The sequence below is a fragment of the Spea bombifrons genome, chromosome 12 (assembly GCF_027358695.1).
Source record: "Spea bombifrons isolate aSpeBom1 chromosome 12, aSpeBom1.2.pri, whole genome shotgun sequence".
In the NCBI taxonomy this organism is placed as follows: Eukaryota; Metazoa; Chordata; class Amphibia; order Anura; family Pelobatidae; genus Spea; species Spea bombifrons.
The window spans coordinates 18,029,175-18,040,997 of NC_071098.1; positions in this window are offsets into that span (position 1 = coordinate 18,029,175).

The following is an 11,823-nucleotide window of genomic DNA, read 5'->3' on the forward strand; positions in this document are numbered from 1 at the left end:
CATTTCATCTCCAACTGTCCTATTTTTTCAAAAAATCTTATCCTCTCCAGGAGCGTTCTGCCAAATCTATCACTGTAAATTCCAATAATTGGGGACTGTTTTTGTGGTGTGTGGAAAATTGAAGGGATACTGTATGTTTATCATAACCCCTTCTTTATGTTTCTAAGGTGTTCTTCTATACTGATGTGTAAGGCTCTGGTAGTCCGCCCAACATATTGGAAGCCACAGGGCATCTCAGCATTCCTCCCCATGGTGGTTCTACATGCTAAGCAACACCCACATCTCCGAAAGGCACCTTTTAGTAAACTCCTCGCCAACTTATTTTTAATTTTTGGTGCTTCCTGAAAAATTCTTCTTTTTGGATGTGGCCCTAGAAGATCATCCAAGTTTGGATCTGTCTTTAAGATCTCCCAATGTCGATTTATATTTTTTTCATTTTCTTACCCAGCTATAATTTAAAATAATGGGAACATCTATATTTATATTCCTATCTTTCCCAGGGTACAGGATGTCACGAAAGCACCCTACTCCAAGCGTGCGCGTGACTTGGTTCTGGTGGTAAAAGGGTTAAAATTGGTGGAATTGGTGGAATGACACAACTTAAACAAGTATAATACCTTGGTGCTGCAGAACCAGCACACTGACCACAAGTGTGTAAAAGATACCGTATTTGCTCGATTATAAGACGAGGTTTTTTCCAGAGCAAATGCTCTGAAAAATACCCCTCGTCTTATAATCGGGGTCGTCTTCTAATCAGACCCCAAAAAAATGCTGGCGCCATGCTGCTTACCGGTCGCGAGCAGCGTCTCTTCTGTTAGAAGCAGGGCAGGAAGCTTGCAGCGTCCTCACAGAACTCTATCTCCCCCCTCCCTCCTCTGAGGGCGGGGCCAGAGAAGTTGCTACAGCCGGTCCCCTGCAGAAGTCTGCGAGTGGGAGATCTGCAGTTCAGGTGAGGGGGTGGGGGAGGGTTTTTGAGTATGTGTGAAGTGTGTGTGATTAAGGGAATGAATGAGTATTTAAATGTTTGTGAATGAGTGTGAGTGTGTGTGTGATAGCATGGATGTGTAAGGGGGGTGGGGGTTGTAGCATGGCATATGGAGGCTGTAATCCCACTGCTATCATCCCCAGGTTCCAGCATGTACTGGCTGCCTTGGCTTGATAGGAGTGTGATTGCTGTTAGCAGTTTGATATATATATATATATCAAACTGCTAACAGCAATCACACTCCTATCAAGCCAAGGCAGCCAGTACATGCTGGGTTAAAAGGCATATCATGGGGCTGAGTGGCATATAGGGGGTTAAAATGCATTTCTGGACCTCCAGAAATGCATTTTAACCCCCTATATGCCACTCAGCCCCATGATATGCCTATATACCTCCAGAAATGCTTTATACCCCCCTATATGCCACTCAGCCCCATGATATGCCTTTTAACCCCCTATATGCCAGAGTGGCATACAGGGGTATAAGGCATATCATGGGGCAGAGTGGCAAATAGGGGGGTATAAAGCATTTCTGGGGGCAGAGTGGCATAACTGGGGGGGGCAGGTTGGCAAATAAAAGGAAATTTAAAAAATATATTTTTCTCAATCATAGCTTTTATTTAACATGAAAATAATTTACATTAATTAATATTTACTGGTAAAACTTTTTCCCTATAGGGTAGTCTTATATTCAGGCTTTTTGTTTTTTTCCTAAATTAATATTTTGATTTTGGGGGGTCGTCTTATAATCGGGGTCGTCTTATAATCGAGCAAATACGGTAATACATAAAACAAAGAAATAAAGTGCTGCGAAGGATTTACAAACGACACCACAATATGTGCGGAAATTAAATAATACTTAAACTCATTTAAGTGGATTCTTCAATAGGTTCCTCTGTTGGGAAGCCCATAGAGCCCCTTCTGGGGAATGGAGTTTCTTCTTTGTACCGGTGTAACAGGGAAGATCGGAGGAGAAAGAGTTAAAAAGTAGTAGCTTTAATATAAATAAAAAAGTAGGAGAAATGTGAAGTACCAGGGTATGTTAAGTAATCCTTATGAAGCCCAAACACTGGGGACTGGGGCAGTTGACCCCAGACCGCCTTAAATCTAAGCAAAATGGCCATGTAGCCGCGTACTAAAGTTGTTGATGTGGCCACACAACCTCCAGGGACATTTAATGAGGGACAAAACCCCACAGCAATCGTGATTGCAGGGGTGGCAGCTCCCACTGAGCTTAATACCCAGCATGGGCCCTGCTGGTTTACCTGTGTGTATCGGAGGTCTGCGAGCGGCACCGGGATCTGCAGTTCAGGTAAGGGAGTGGGGGAGGGACTACGATGATTGAGAGAATGAATGAGTATCTGTGAATGAGTATGTGAATGTTTGTAAATGAGTAAATGAATGAATATGTGTGCGATAACCTGTGTAAGTGGGGGGAAAAGCATGTCACAGGGAGGCTGTTTGAGGCAAGTCCCATGCTTCCTATCTGGGTTTTGGGCAGATCCTGTGGATGCAATCAGGGTGCCAGTGCTGACATTATACTAAAGGGGGTGCAGGCTGGAGGCATCACATAAATCAATACTAAAGGTGGCTGGGTGTGGGGTAAACATACAATGTGGGGCAAACTGGGGGTAATACACAAGGCTGTGGGGGCATTACAGTGACCACATTGGCCATGTTTTCCAGGACACATAAAACTTTTACATATTGCTGACCAGCCCATATAAAATGCTGTCCTGCAGTATGGGGGATGTATAGACTCATGGAAGGAACCAACTAGTCAGATATACGTTTTCTCATACTGCAGGGCAGCATTTTATCTGGGCTGGCGGCATAAATACACAAATGGGGCTGCTGGGGGATTAATACACAACGTGCTGGCTGGGGGCAATACACAAGGGGCCAAAAACACAAAAGGGGGAGACAACAACAAAGCAGTGTGAAAAATACTTTTTTTATTTTAAATTGTTGTAGCTTAGCCTGTTTAGATGTGGGTGTCAGTGCCTGGTGTGCGTGGGTTGGTGTGACAGAGGCTGTCCTGGTATGTGTTTTGGGTGTTGGTGTGACAGAGCCTGTGTTGGGGTGTCGGTGTGGCAGAGCCTGTCCTGGCGTTTGTGTTGGGATGTCGGTGTGGCAGAGCCTGTCCTGGTGTGTGTGTGTATTTGGTCATCTGTTTTCTGGCACTTTATTTACTGTAGGAATAAATTGAAGTATTTATTTTTTACTTATTCAGAGATAAAACACCCTCCTGGATTTGTAGTCACTTCAGAGGACAAAACTCTCTAGGCCCAGAAATCAATGAGAGGAAAAGTAAAGGTTTTGTGTTATTTACTCTATTTCTATCTGCACATCTTATTAAAAAGGGTTAGTGCTACTAAATTGTGGCTTCAGGTGTCGCGTGTATGACTTTTTTTTGTCTACTGAGCTACTCTCAATCCCATCACATTACATCAATATGCGTTAGAAAATCAGGAAAAGATAGGCATGGATGGTGGGCTGATTCCAATCATTGGACATACAATTTCCAGGCAGTATGGAAATCAGTAAAATAAGCGTTGGAAAAGTGTTTTGGTTGGGAAGAAAAGCCTCTGTCAAGATGGGGACCTTGCCCAAGTTGTTGTATGTTTTAAGAACACTTTACAAAATGGTTTTATAGAAAGCTTAAAAAGATCTGCTGGCCTATCGCGTTGCATAGTAGGTGAAAGAAGAGAGAGGGTTTTTCTTGGGCCTCAAAACACCAATTATGTGGCTTCTCTATGCACACAATAAAACAAATATAGAAACAGTAATTGGTGGGAGCACTTAAGGAGTTAAATATTTAAACTTAGACAGTAGAACAATAGTACATATAAAAATGTAAAAAGTACAAGGCAGTATCTTTAAAACTAAAACAATTAAAAAATCTGAAATAAACAATGAATCTAGAAATAAACATATGCCATATTTCCAAACAATGTTCGCGTATATAGTGTAACATCGTATAACAATGGATGTTGCAACAATATACTTTTAAATATTTAGCTCCTTAAGTGCTCCCACCAATTACTGTATCTATTGCATTGTAGCTCCAACTTCTGCCTGAAGGGGGGCTTCCACACTTCATAGTTTAATCATGTGTTAGGGCACCCTCTGTTAAACATGTAATCTCCACTTGCTATCTTAGTCTTGTTAACCAATTGTTATACCCTTGCTCCTGACCTCTGGACAGCCCTTCTCAACAGAAACCACAGACCACCTTTAGTAGCAGCACATATCAATAAACGAATACACCAAATTTGCATAATGGTCGGTGTGTATTGCCAAAAATGGAAAACAATCCTTCCCATATATGCCTAGATTTTACAAAAAATATGGCATATCATACATATGAAAAAAATGGGAAGCCTGGGTGATGTCCAGATACGCTGGTCACTCCTCCGTTCTTGCTTCGGTGGTGTGAATAGATTTAAAAAAATTAGACTTACACCTAAGCCTAGGTACAAGACTTTGAAGTTGACCCCTCTCTCGTTCTGTCCTTTTCCTCTGCTACCCTTTCCTTTTGTTTCCTCATTGTTCACTTTAGAGCATGAAAAATGATGCTCGAACATATTGTGAATGTGTCATACAAAATATCCAAATATTCCTTTGGTGTTACACACCTGCCCTATGACACTCTTGCCCTGTACCTAACTTTCCTCCTTTTTCCAGCATATGGAGAAAGACATCTTTCAAAAGGCTGAAAGGAAAGGTAAAAAGGAAAAAAAGATACAAAACCATCTCAGTAACCGACTCATCTGGGCCAGCAACCATGTAGGTAAGAAGCCCCATTTCGATTGTATATGACACTATTCGGACACCCCTAAGATGGTGTAACGCAAAATCCACTTGCCTAGAAAGACGAAGGTTCCAAAGGGGAGAAAACTGGATACTTAAGTACCTTGATGTTTGAGAGCATAACGCATACCTCTGACTTAACAACACCCATCTATGTGACCTTCATGCTAGCACATTTCTAGCTCCAGTTACTTGAACTAAAGCTGCACACATACTCTCAGACATGCTACAGAACATTGGGAGGGGCTGGGGAAGACCCGGCTGTCATGGTCCATATCGGTACCAATGACAAAGTCAGTGGAAAATGGAAGGTCCTAAAAAATGATTTCAGGGAATTAGGAGATAAACTGAAGAAAAGGACCTCCAAGGTAGTATTTTCAGAAATATTACCTGTGCCACACGCAACAGTAGAAAGGCAGCGGGAGATCAGGGAGGTAAATGCGTGGCTAAAGTCATGGTGTAGGAAGGAGGGTTTTGGCTTTCTAGAGCACTGGGCTGATTTTGCGCTTGGGTACAATCTTTATAGCGGTGATGGTCTGCTGTGCTAGGGGAGAGGATGGCTAGAAGGCTGGAGGGGTTTTTAAACTAGTGGTGGTGGGGGGGCACAGAGATCTTGAAAATGGAGATAGCGCAGAAAGGAGAGGGGCTTCAGATCAGAACAAGGGGGGGTGGAGATGGGGGAGGGGCAAGATCAGAACAGAGGAGGTATGTATCAATAAAAAGTCTCATAAAATTCAAGAGACTCAGGTTAATATTAAATGTATGCTTGCTAATGCAAGGAGCCTAAATAACAAAATGGGAGAACTAGAGGCAATAGCATACACTAAGCAATATGATATAATAGGCATAACAGAAACATGGAACAGAAACATGGTGGGATGAGACCCACTTAAAAGGTTATACGTTATATAGGAAGGACAAAAAAAGCAGGAAGGGAGGAGGAGTATGCTTGTATGTTAACAACGAGCTAAAGTCAAATATTAAGCATCTTGAAGGCGACAAGGGATCTGTGGAAGCTTTATGGGTAGATATCAACTTGGGGCAAAAAAAAAGGAAAATAACTACTGGTTGGGATATGTTATAAACCACCTAATGTTAATAATGATGAGGAAGAGCAGCTGTTAGAGCAAATTGAGAAAGCTGCACGTCTGGGTAACACGTTAATTATTGGAGATTTCAATTACCCAGATACAAAAATTGGGATAGAGGGACTAGTAGTTCTGCAAGAGGATTCAGGCTTTTGAGCCTGTTAAATGACACCTTCATGCCACAACTGGTACAAGCACCAACTAGAAAGGATACTTGTTTGGATCTGGTGATAACAAACAATGTTGATCTTGTGTCTGACATTCAAGTGGGGGAGCACTTGGGTAATAGTGATCACAATATGGTGTCTTTTGAAATAAACTCAAAAAAGAAATTGCCCATGAGGAATACTAAAACGTATAATTTTAAGAAGGCCAATTTCAATAAGATAATGGCAGCTTTACAACTTATTGACTAAGAAAATGGCTTTTACAGCATCTGAATCAGACGAATCAGAGGGATCCTATATAAGATATAAGGAAGCCAATAAAGCATGCAAAAAGGTGATTAGATGGGCTAAACTAGAAAATGAGAGGGTGATTGCCAAAGAGAGCAAAACTAACCCTAAAAAATTATTTAATAAAAGGAATGGAGAACTATAGTTATGAAGAAAGGTTAACTAATTTAAATCTGTTTAGTTTAGAAAAACTTCGCCTCAGAGGGGATATGATAACATTATATAAATATATTCGGGGCCAATACAAACCATTGTGTGGAAATCTGTTCATAAACAGGACTATGCATAGGACACGTGGTCATGCGTTTAGACTGGAAGAAAGGAGATTTAGACTAAAGCAGAGGAAAGGGTTTTTTACAGTAAGGACAATAAGGATGTGGAATTCTCTGCCTGCAGAGGTAGTTTTATCGGAGTCTGTACAGACGTTTAAACTGCAACAGGATATATTTATATATATATATTCAGGGATATAATCTTTAATTATGGGGAAACAGCTTATTGATCCAAGGAGAAATCTGACTGCCATTTTGGGGTAAAGAAGGATTTTTTTTCCCTGGTTAGTGCAAAATTGGAAAGAGCAAAACTGTATTTTTTTGGCCTTCTTTTGGATCAACAGCAACAAATTAACAGATATAGGAAAGGCTGAACTTGATGGACGCATGTCTTTTTTCAGCCTATATAACTATGTCACTATGTACAGAGGGCAGCAGAGCTTTATTTTGTGTAATAGCATCTGATGATGTATGCAGTGGCGGCCACAATTCACACACACCAGGCTCCATGTTTAGAGGTGAATTTATGCATACTAAGGATCTACCTAGCTTACAAACAAATGCATATACCATTATGCAATTCATGTGTATCGTTGTCATGGCTCAGGTAAGCAGGTCCGATAGGAGCCCAGTAGCAGGGGATATCTGAAGCTCTGTCTGTACCCTGCAATGCAAAGTGACAGACAGGTAAGTACAGAGAAGAGACTGAAGTCATACACAAGGCTGGTTTACAAGAAAAGACTATATTGATGAGTGTTGGAAGATCAGGTAATACATATAAGACTAGTTTATACAGCAGAGGACTGGAGACCTTCAGGCAGGGCATATGGCAGGAAGCCCTCTGGCAATAAGACGCAGACCGCGACAGTAACAGTAGGACACAGTCATGAAGCTAAATATGGTATCAAGGTGCAAGGTCAAAAACAAACCAGGTTGGTAACAGAAGGATGCAATCGAGAGAGAAAAATACAGGAAATTAAAGAGAATGGTCAAAAGCAACACAGATCAGAACCAGTAGAGAACATAAGAAGTTTTTAGCAGAAATACACGACCACGTACAGAGCCACAGCAGTAGCAAAGGCATTAACTGAGGTGCTGAGCAAGTATTTATAAAGAAAGGGTAACACCCAGGTAAGTAGGTGCAGCTTGTCAGGTGATATGATTTACAGGTTCTACAAACCAGAGAGTGGCCTCTAGAGGTTGCAAGTAAACATGAAATGTGTCACATAATTATCACATAGTCTAGGGCAGGGGCGTCCAACATGCAGCCCGCGGGCCGCACCTCGAACCCTGCTACAACAAGAGCCCTGCTACTTACCTGTGGGAGGGTCATTTGTACTGCACAGAGGAAGCGGAACCCAGCAGAGTTCACGTGACATCACATGACTCTGCTCCAGTCCTGCTTCCTCTGTTCAGTACCAGAGAACGCAGAGGGAGGCCGTGCCCCCTGCTGAAGTCTGTGAGTGGCATCGAGGAGCTGCAGTGCAGGTAAGGGGGTGGGGAGGGTGTTTGAATGAGTATGCGTGATTGAGGGAATGAATCTGTGAATGAATGAGTATATGAATGAATGAGTGTGTGTGTGATAGCATGGATGTGTAAGTGCTGGAACCTAGGCATGATGGGACTGTGATTGCTGTTAGCAATCACACTCCTATCATACCAAGTCAGCCAGGACATGCTGAAACATGGCTAGCTGCTCCCCTTGTGTATTGATGCTGCCAGCAGTATGGGGTCTGCAGATCACTTACAGCCACCCTGTACCAGCATGTACTGGCTGACTTGGCATGATAGGGGTGTGATTGCTAACAGCAATCACAGTCCCATCATGCCTAGGTTCCAGCATTTACTGGTTGGATGTGTAAGTGCTGGAACGTAGGCATGATGGGACTGTGATTGCTGTTAGCAATCACACTCCTATCATTACAAGTCAGCCAGTACATGCTGAAACCTAGCTAGATGCCCCCCTTGTGTATTGATGCTGCCAGAAGTGTGGGGTCTGCACATCACTTACAGCCACCCTGTACCAGCATGTACTGGCTGACTTGGCATGATAAGAGTGTGATTGTTCAATATGCCAAGTCATATTGGTAATTTTTTTTTGTCCAGTTGTGGTGTGTTACATACTTTTATTAAAAATGTGAGTTTTTATTGTTATTTTTAAAGATGGGGTCATTTTTGGTTTTGGCTAAGTGAACCGTGAATGTTTTGGTCCAGATTTTTCATTTTGGTGCATCCCTAGAATAAATAGAACTATTTCATTTGTAACTATCCTGAATTTGTAGTCACAACACTTTCTAGGCCCAGATATCAGTGAGAGGAAAAGTAAAGGTTTTGTGTCATTTACTTTATTTTAATCTGCATATTTTATCAATGGCCATATTTTCTCACAGTGAAAAATGAGTGCGGCCCGCGCACGTATACAATTCTGATGGCCCGCTGCAGAACAAACTGGTCTAGGGTGTCAGGCTGGAACCCTGACAAACATGCACAATGTATCTGTCCTCAGTGGCGTCTCCAGCTTTCATATTTAGAGGGGGGCACATGGGGGGCCAGGGACCAAAGTAGGGGGACAAATTAAAAAACGGTACATATACACTATGTATATATATATAGATATATATATATATACACACACACACACACGTTAGACGTGCATTTTTAACTACATAATATGCACTTATCTCTTTGAAGTAAAGACCGTGATTGAAATATGATTTCAAAATAACAGCTAAACTGGCAGTTATTTCTCATTCTTTAACCCCTTAACGACAATCCACGTACATGTACGGGGTTGCCGTGCAACGGGTTAACGACAATGCCCGTACATGTACGGGCTGCCGTTAAACAGCTGCATCGCCGCGATCGCGGCGTTTTCGCCGCGATCGGCGGCTTTGCAGCATCCACGGAAGCCTCCCAAGTGAGGCTGACCGTGGATCCGGGGAGGGCAGCCCTCGGCAGCCCTCCCCGGAAGAAAAATGGCCGCCGCCGCACCGATCATGAAAGATCGCGGCGGCGCCCGGCTAAAACAGCTTAGGAAGCGATCTGAATCGCTTCCTAAGCATAAATGGTGTTACTGACATGCCTCGATATCGAGGCATATCAGCAACACTAGCCCCCGACCCCCGATCACCTTGTGATTGCTCCGAAGAGCAACCACAAGTTCCATCCTATGAATGACGTTGCCGTCATTCACAGGATGGAATTAACAATAGATCTTAGTTCACAGAGGGTCTATCCAGACCCTCTTGTGAACTCTCGAGCTCCTCCTGCAGGTTGAATGCAGGTACTGCATCCAACCATGCAAGGTCAATGGAGCCCAGCTCACTAATGAGTGATTAGTAAAAAAAAAAATAAAAAAAAATTTAAAGAAAATTTTTTAAAAAATGTTTAAAAAAATAAAAATAATATGGTAACATATAAAAATCCCCACTGTCACCAAAAAAAAAAAAAAAAAATTAATAAGCAAGTCCTAAAATTCTTTATCTTTACAAAAATTCCAGCATGGAAAGAGTTAAAATATTGGCATTACAAATGCCCATAGGGTGTCTCGTATTAAAAAATGCATGAGTGGATGGGATAAATTGAATTGGCCGGGTTCAAAGGTGTCCCAAATATGGGACATGGGGGCAGTAGGATCAGATGTCTAAATGGCCAAAAAATACACACCTCACAAAGGCGGCCTTTTACCTCCCAAATAACCCAACAAACCCATGCATGTGGGGTATCACTGCGCTCAGGAGATGTTACTGAACACATATTGGGGTGTTGTTTGACACGGACATATACCAGGAGCGATAATTTTATACCTGAAGTACAACGTGTGTGGAAAAAAATACAAAAAAATTTACTACCATAAAGTTTCACAAAGGCTGGTGGTAAAATTAGTGCATGGAAAGGGTTAAATTACCAGCATGTGAAATACCTTGGGGTGTCTAGTTTTTAAAAATATATGACTTGATGGGGTAAATTGCATTGGCCGGCTTCAAAGATACCCGAAATGGCACATGGGGGGAAGAATTACCAGATTTGGAAAAAAAGGTTTTGAAATAGCAAAACGCTACCTGTACTTATTGCCCCATAACGTGCAGAAAAAAGCAAAAAAACATAAAAACATTGGGTATTTCTAAACTCAGGACAAATAGTAGAATCTATTTAGCAGGTTTTTTCATTCGTTTTTGCAGATGAGTAAAAGTTTTTTGTTTAAAAAGTGAGAAAAAGTAATTTTTTAACAAAAAATCCCCATATTTTATCATTTTTTTTATAGTAAATTAGATGATATGATAAAATTAATGGTATCTAAAGAAAGCCCTGTTTGTCCTGAAAAAAACAATATATAATATGTGTGGGAGCATGAAATGAGAAAGAAGAAAATCACAGCTAAACAGGAACACCGAAAAATGTTAAAATAGCCATTGTCCCACAATATACTACGAGTAATAACCCCTATTGTCCTTAAGGGGTTAATATTAGCCCCTGCTGACAATATATATAAATATTAGACCCTGCTGCCGATATATAGAAATATTACACCCTGCTTCTGATATATATTAATATTAACCCCTGCTGCGGATATATATTGATATTAGCCCCTGCTGCGGATATATACTTATATTATACCCTGCTGCCGATATACATAAAAATTATACCCTGCTGCCGATATATATTAATATTTGACCCTGCTACCAGTATATATTAATATTAGCCCCTACTGCCAATATATATTATTAGTCCCTGCAGCCAATATATATAAAATTAGCCCCTGCAGCCAATATATATTAATATTAGCCCCTGCTGCCGATATATATATAAATACTAGACCCTGCTGCCAATAAATATTAATATTAGCCCCTGCTGCCAATATGTTAATATTAGCTCCTGCTGCCAATATACCGTATTGGCTCGGATATAGGCCGCCCCCGTATATAGGCCGCACCCTAAAAGTTTGGTGCTTTTTTAAAGAAAACTTTTTTTTTCTTTAAAAAAGCACCAAAAAAAACATGCTGCCACTCTGTCCCCCCCCCGAGATATGCTGCCACTGTCCTCCCTCCCCGAGATATGCTACCACTGTCCTCCCCCCCGAGATATGCTGCCACTGTCCTCCTCCTCCCCCCCGAGATATGCTGCCACTGTCCTCCTCCTCCCCCCCCGAGATATGCTGCCACTGTCCTCCTCCCCCCCGAGATATGCTGCCACTGTCCCCCCCCGAGATAT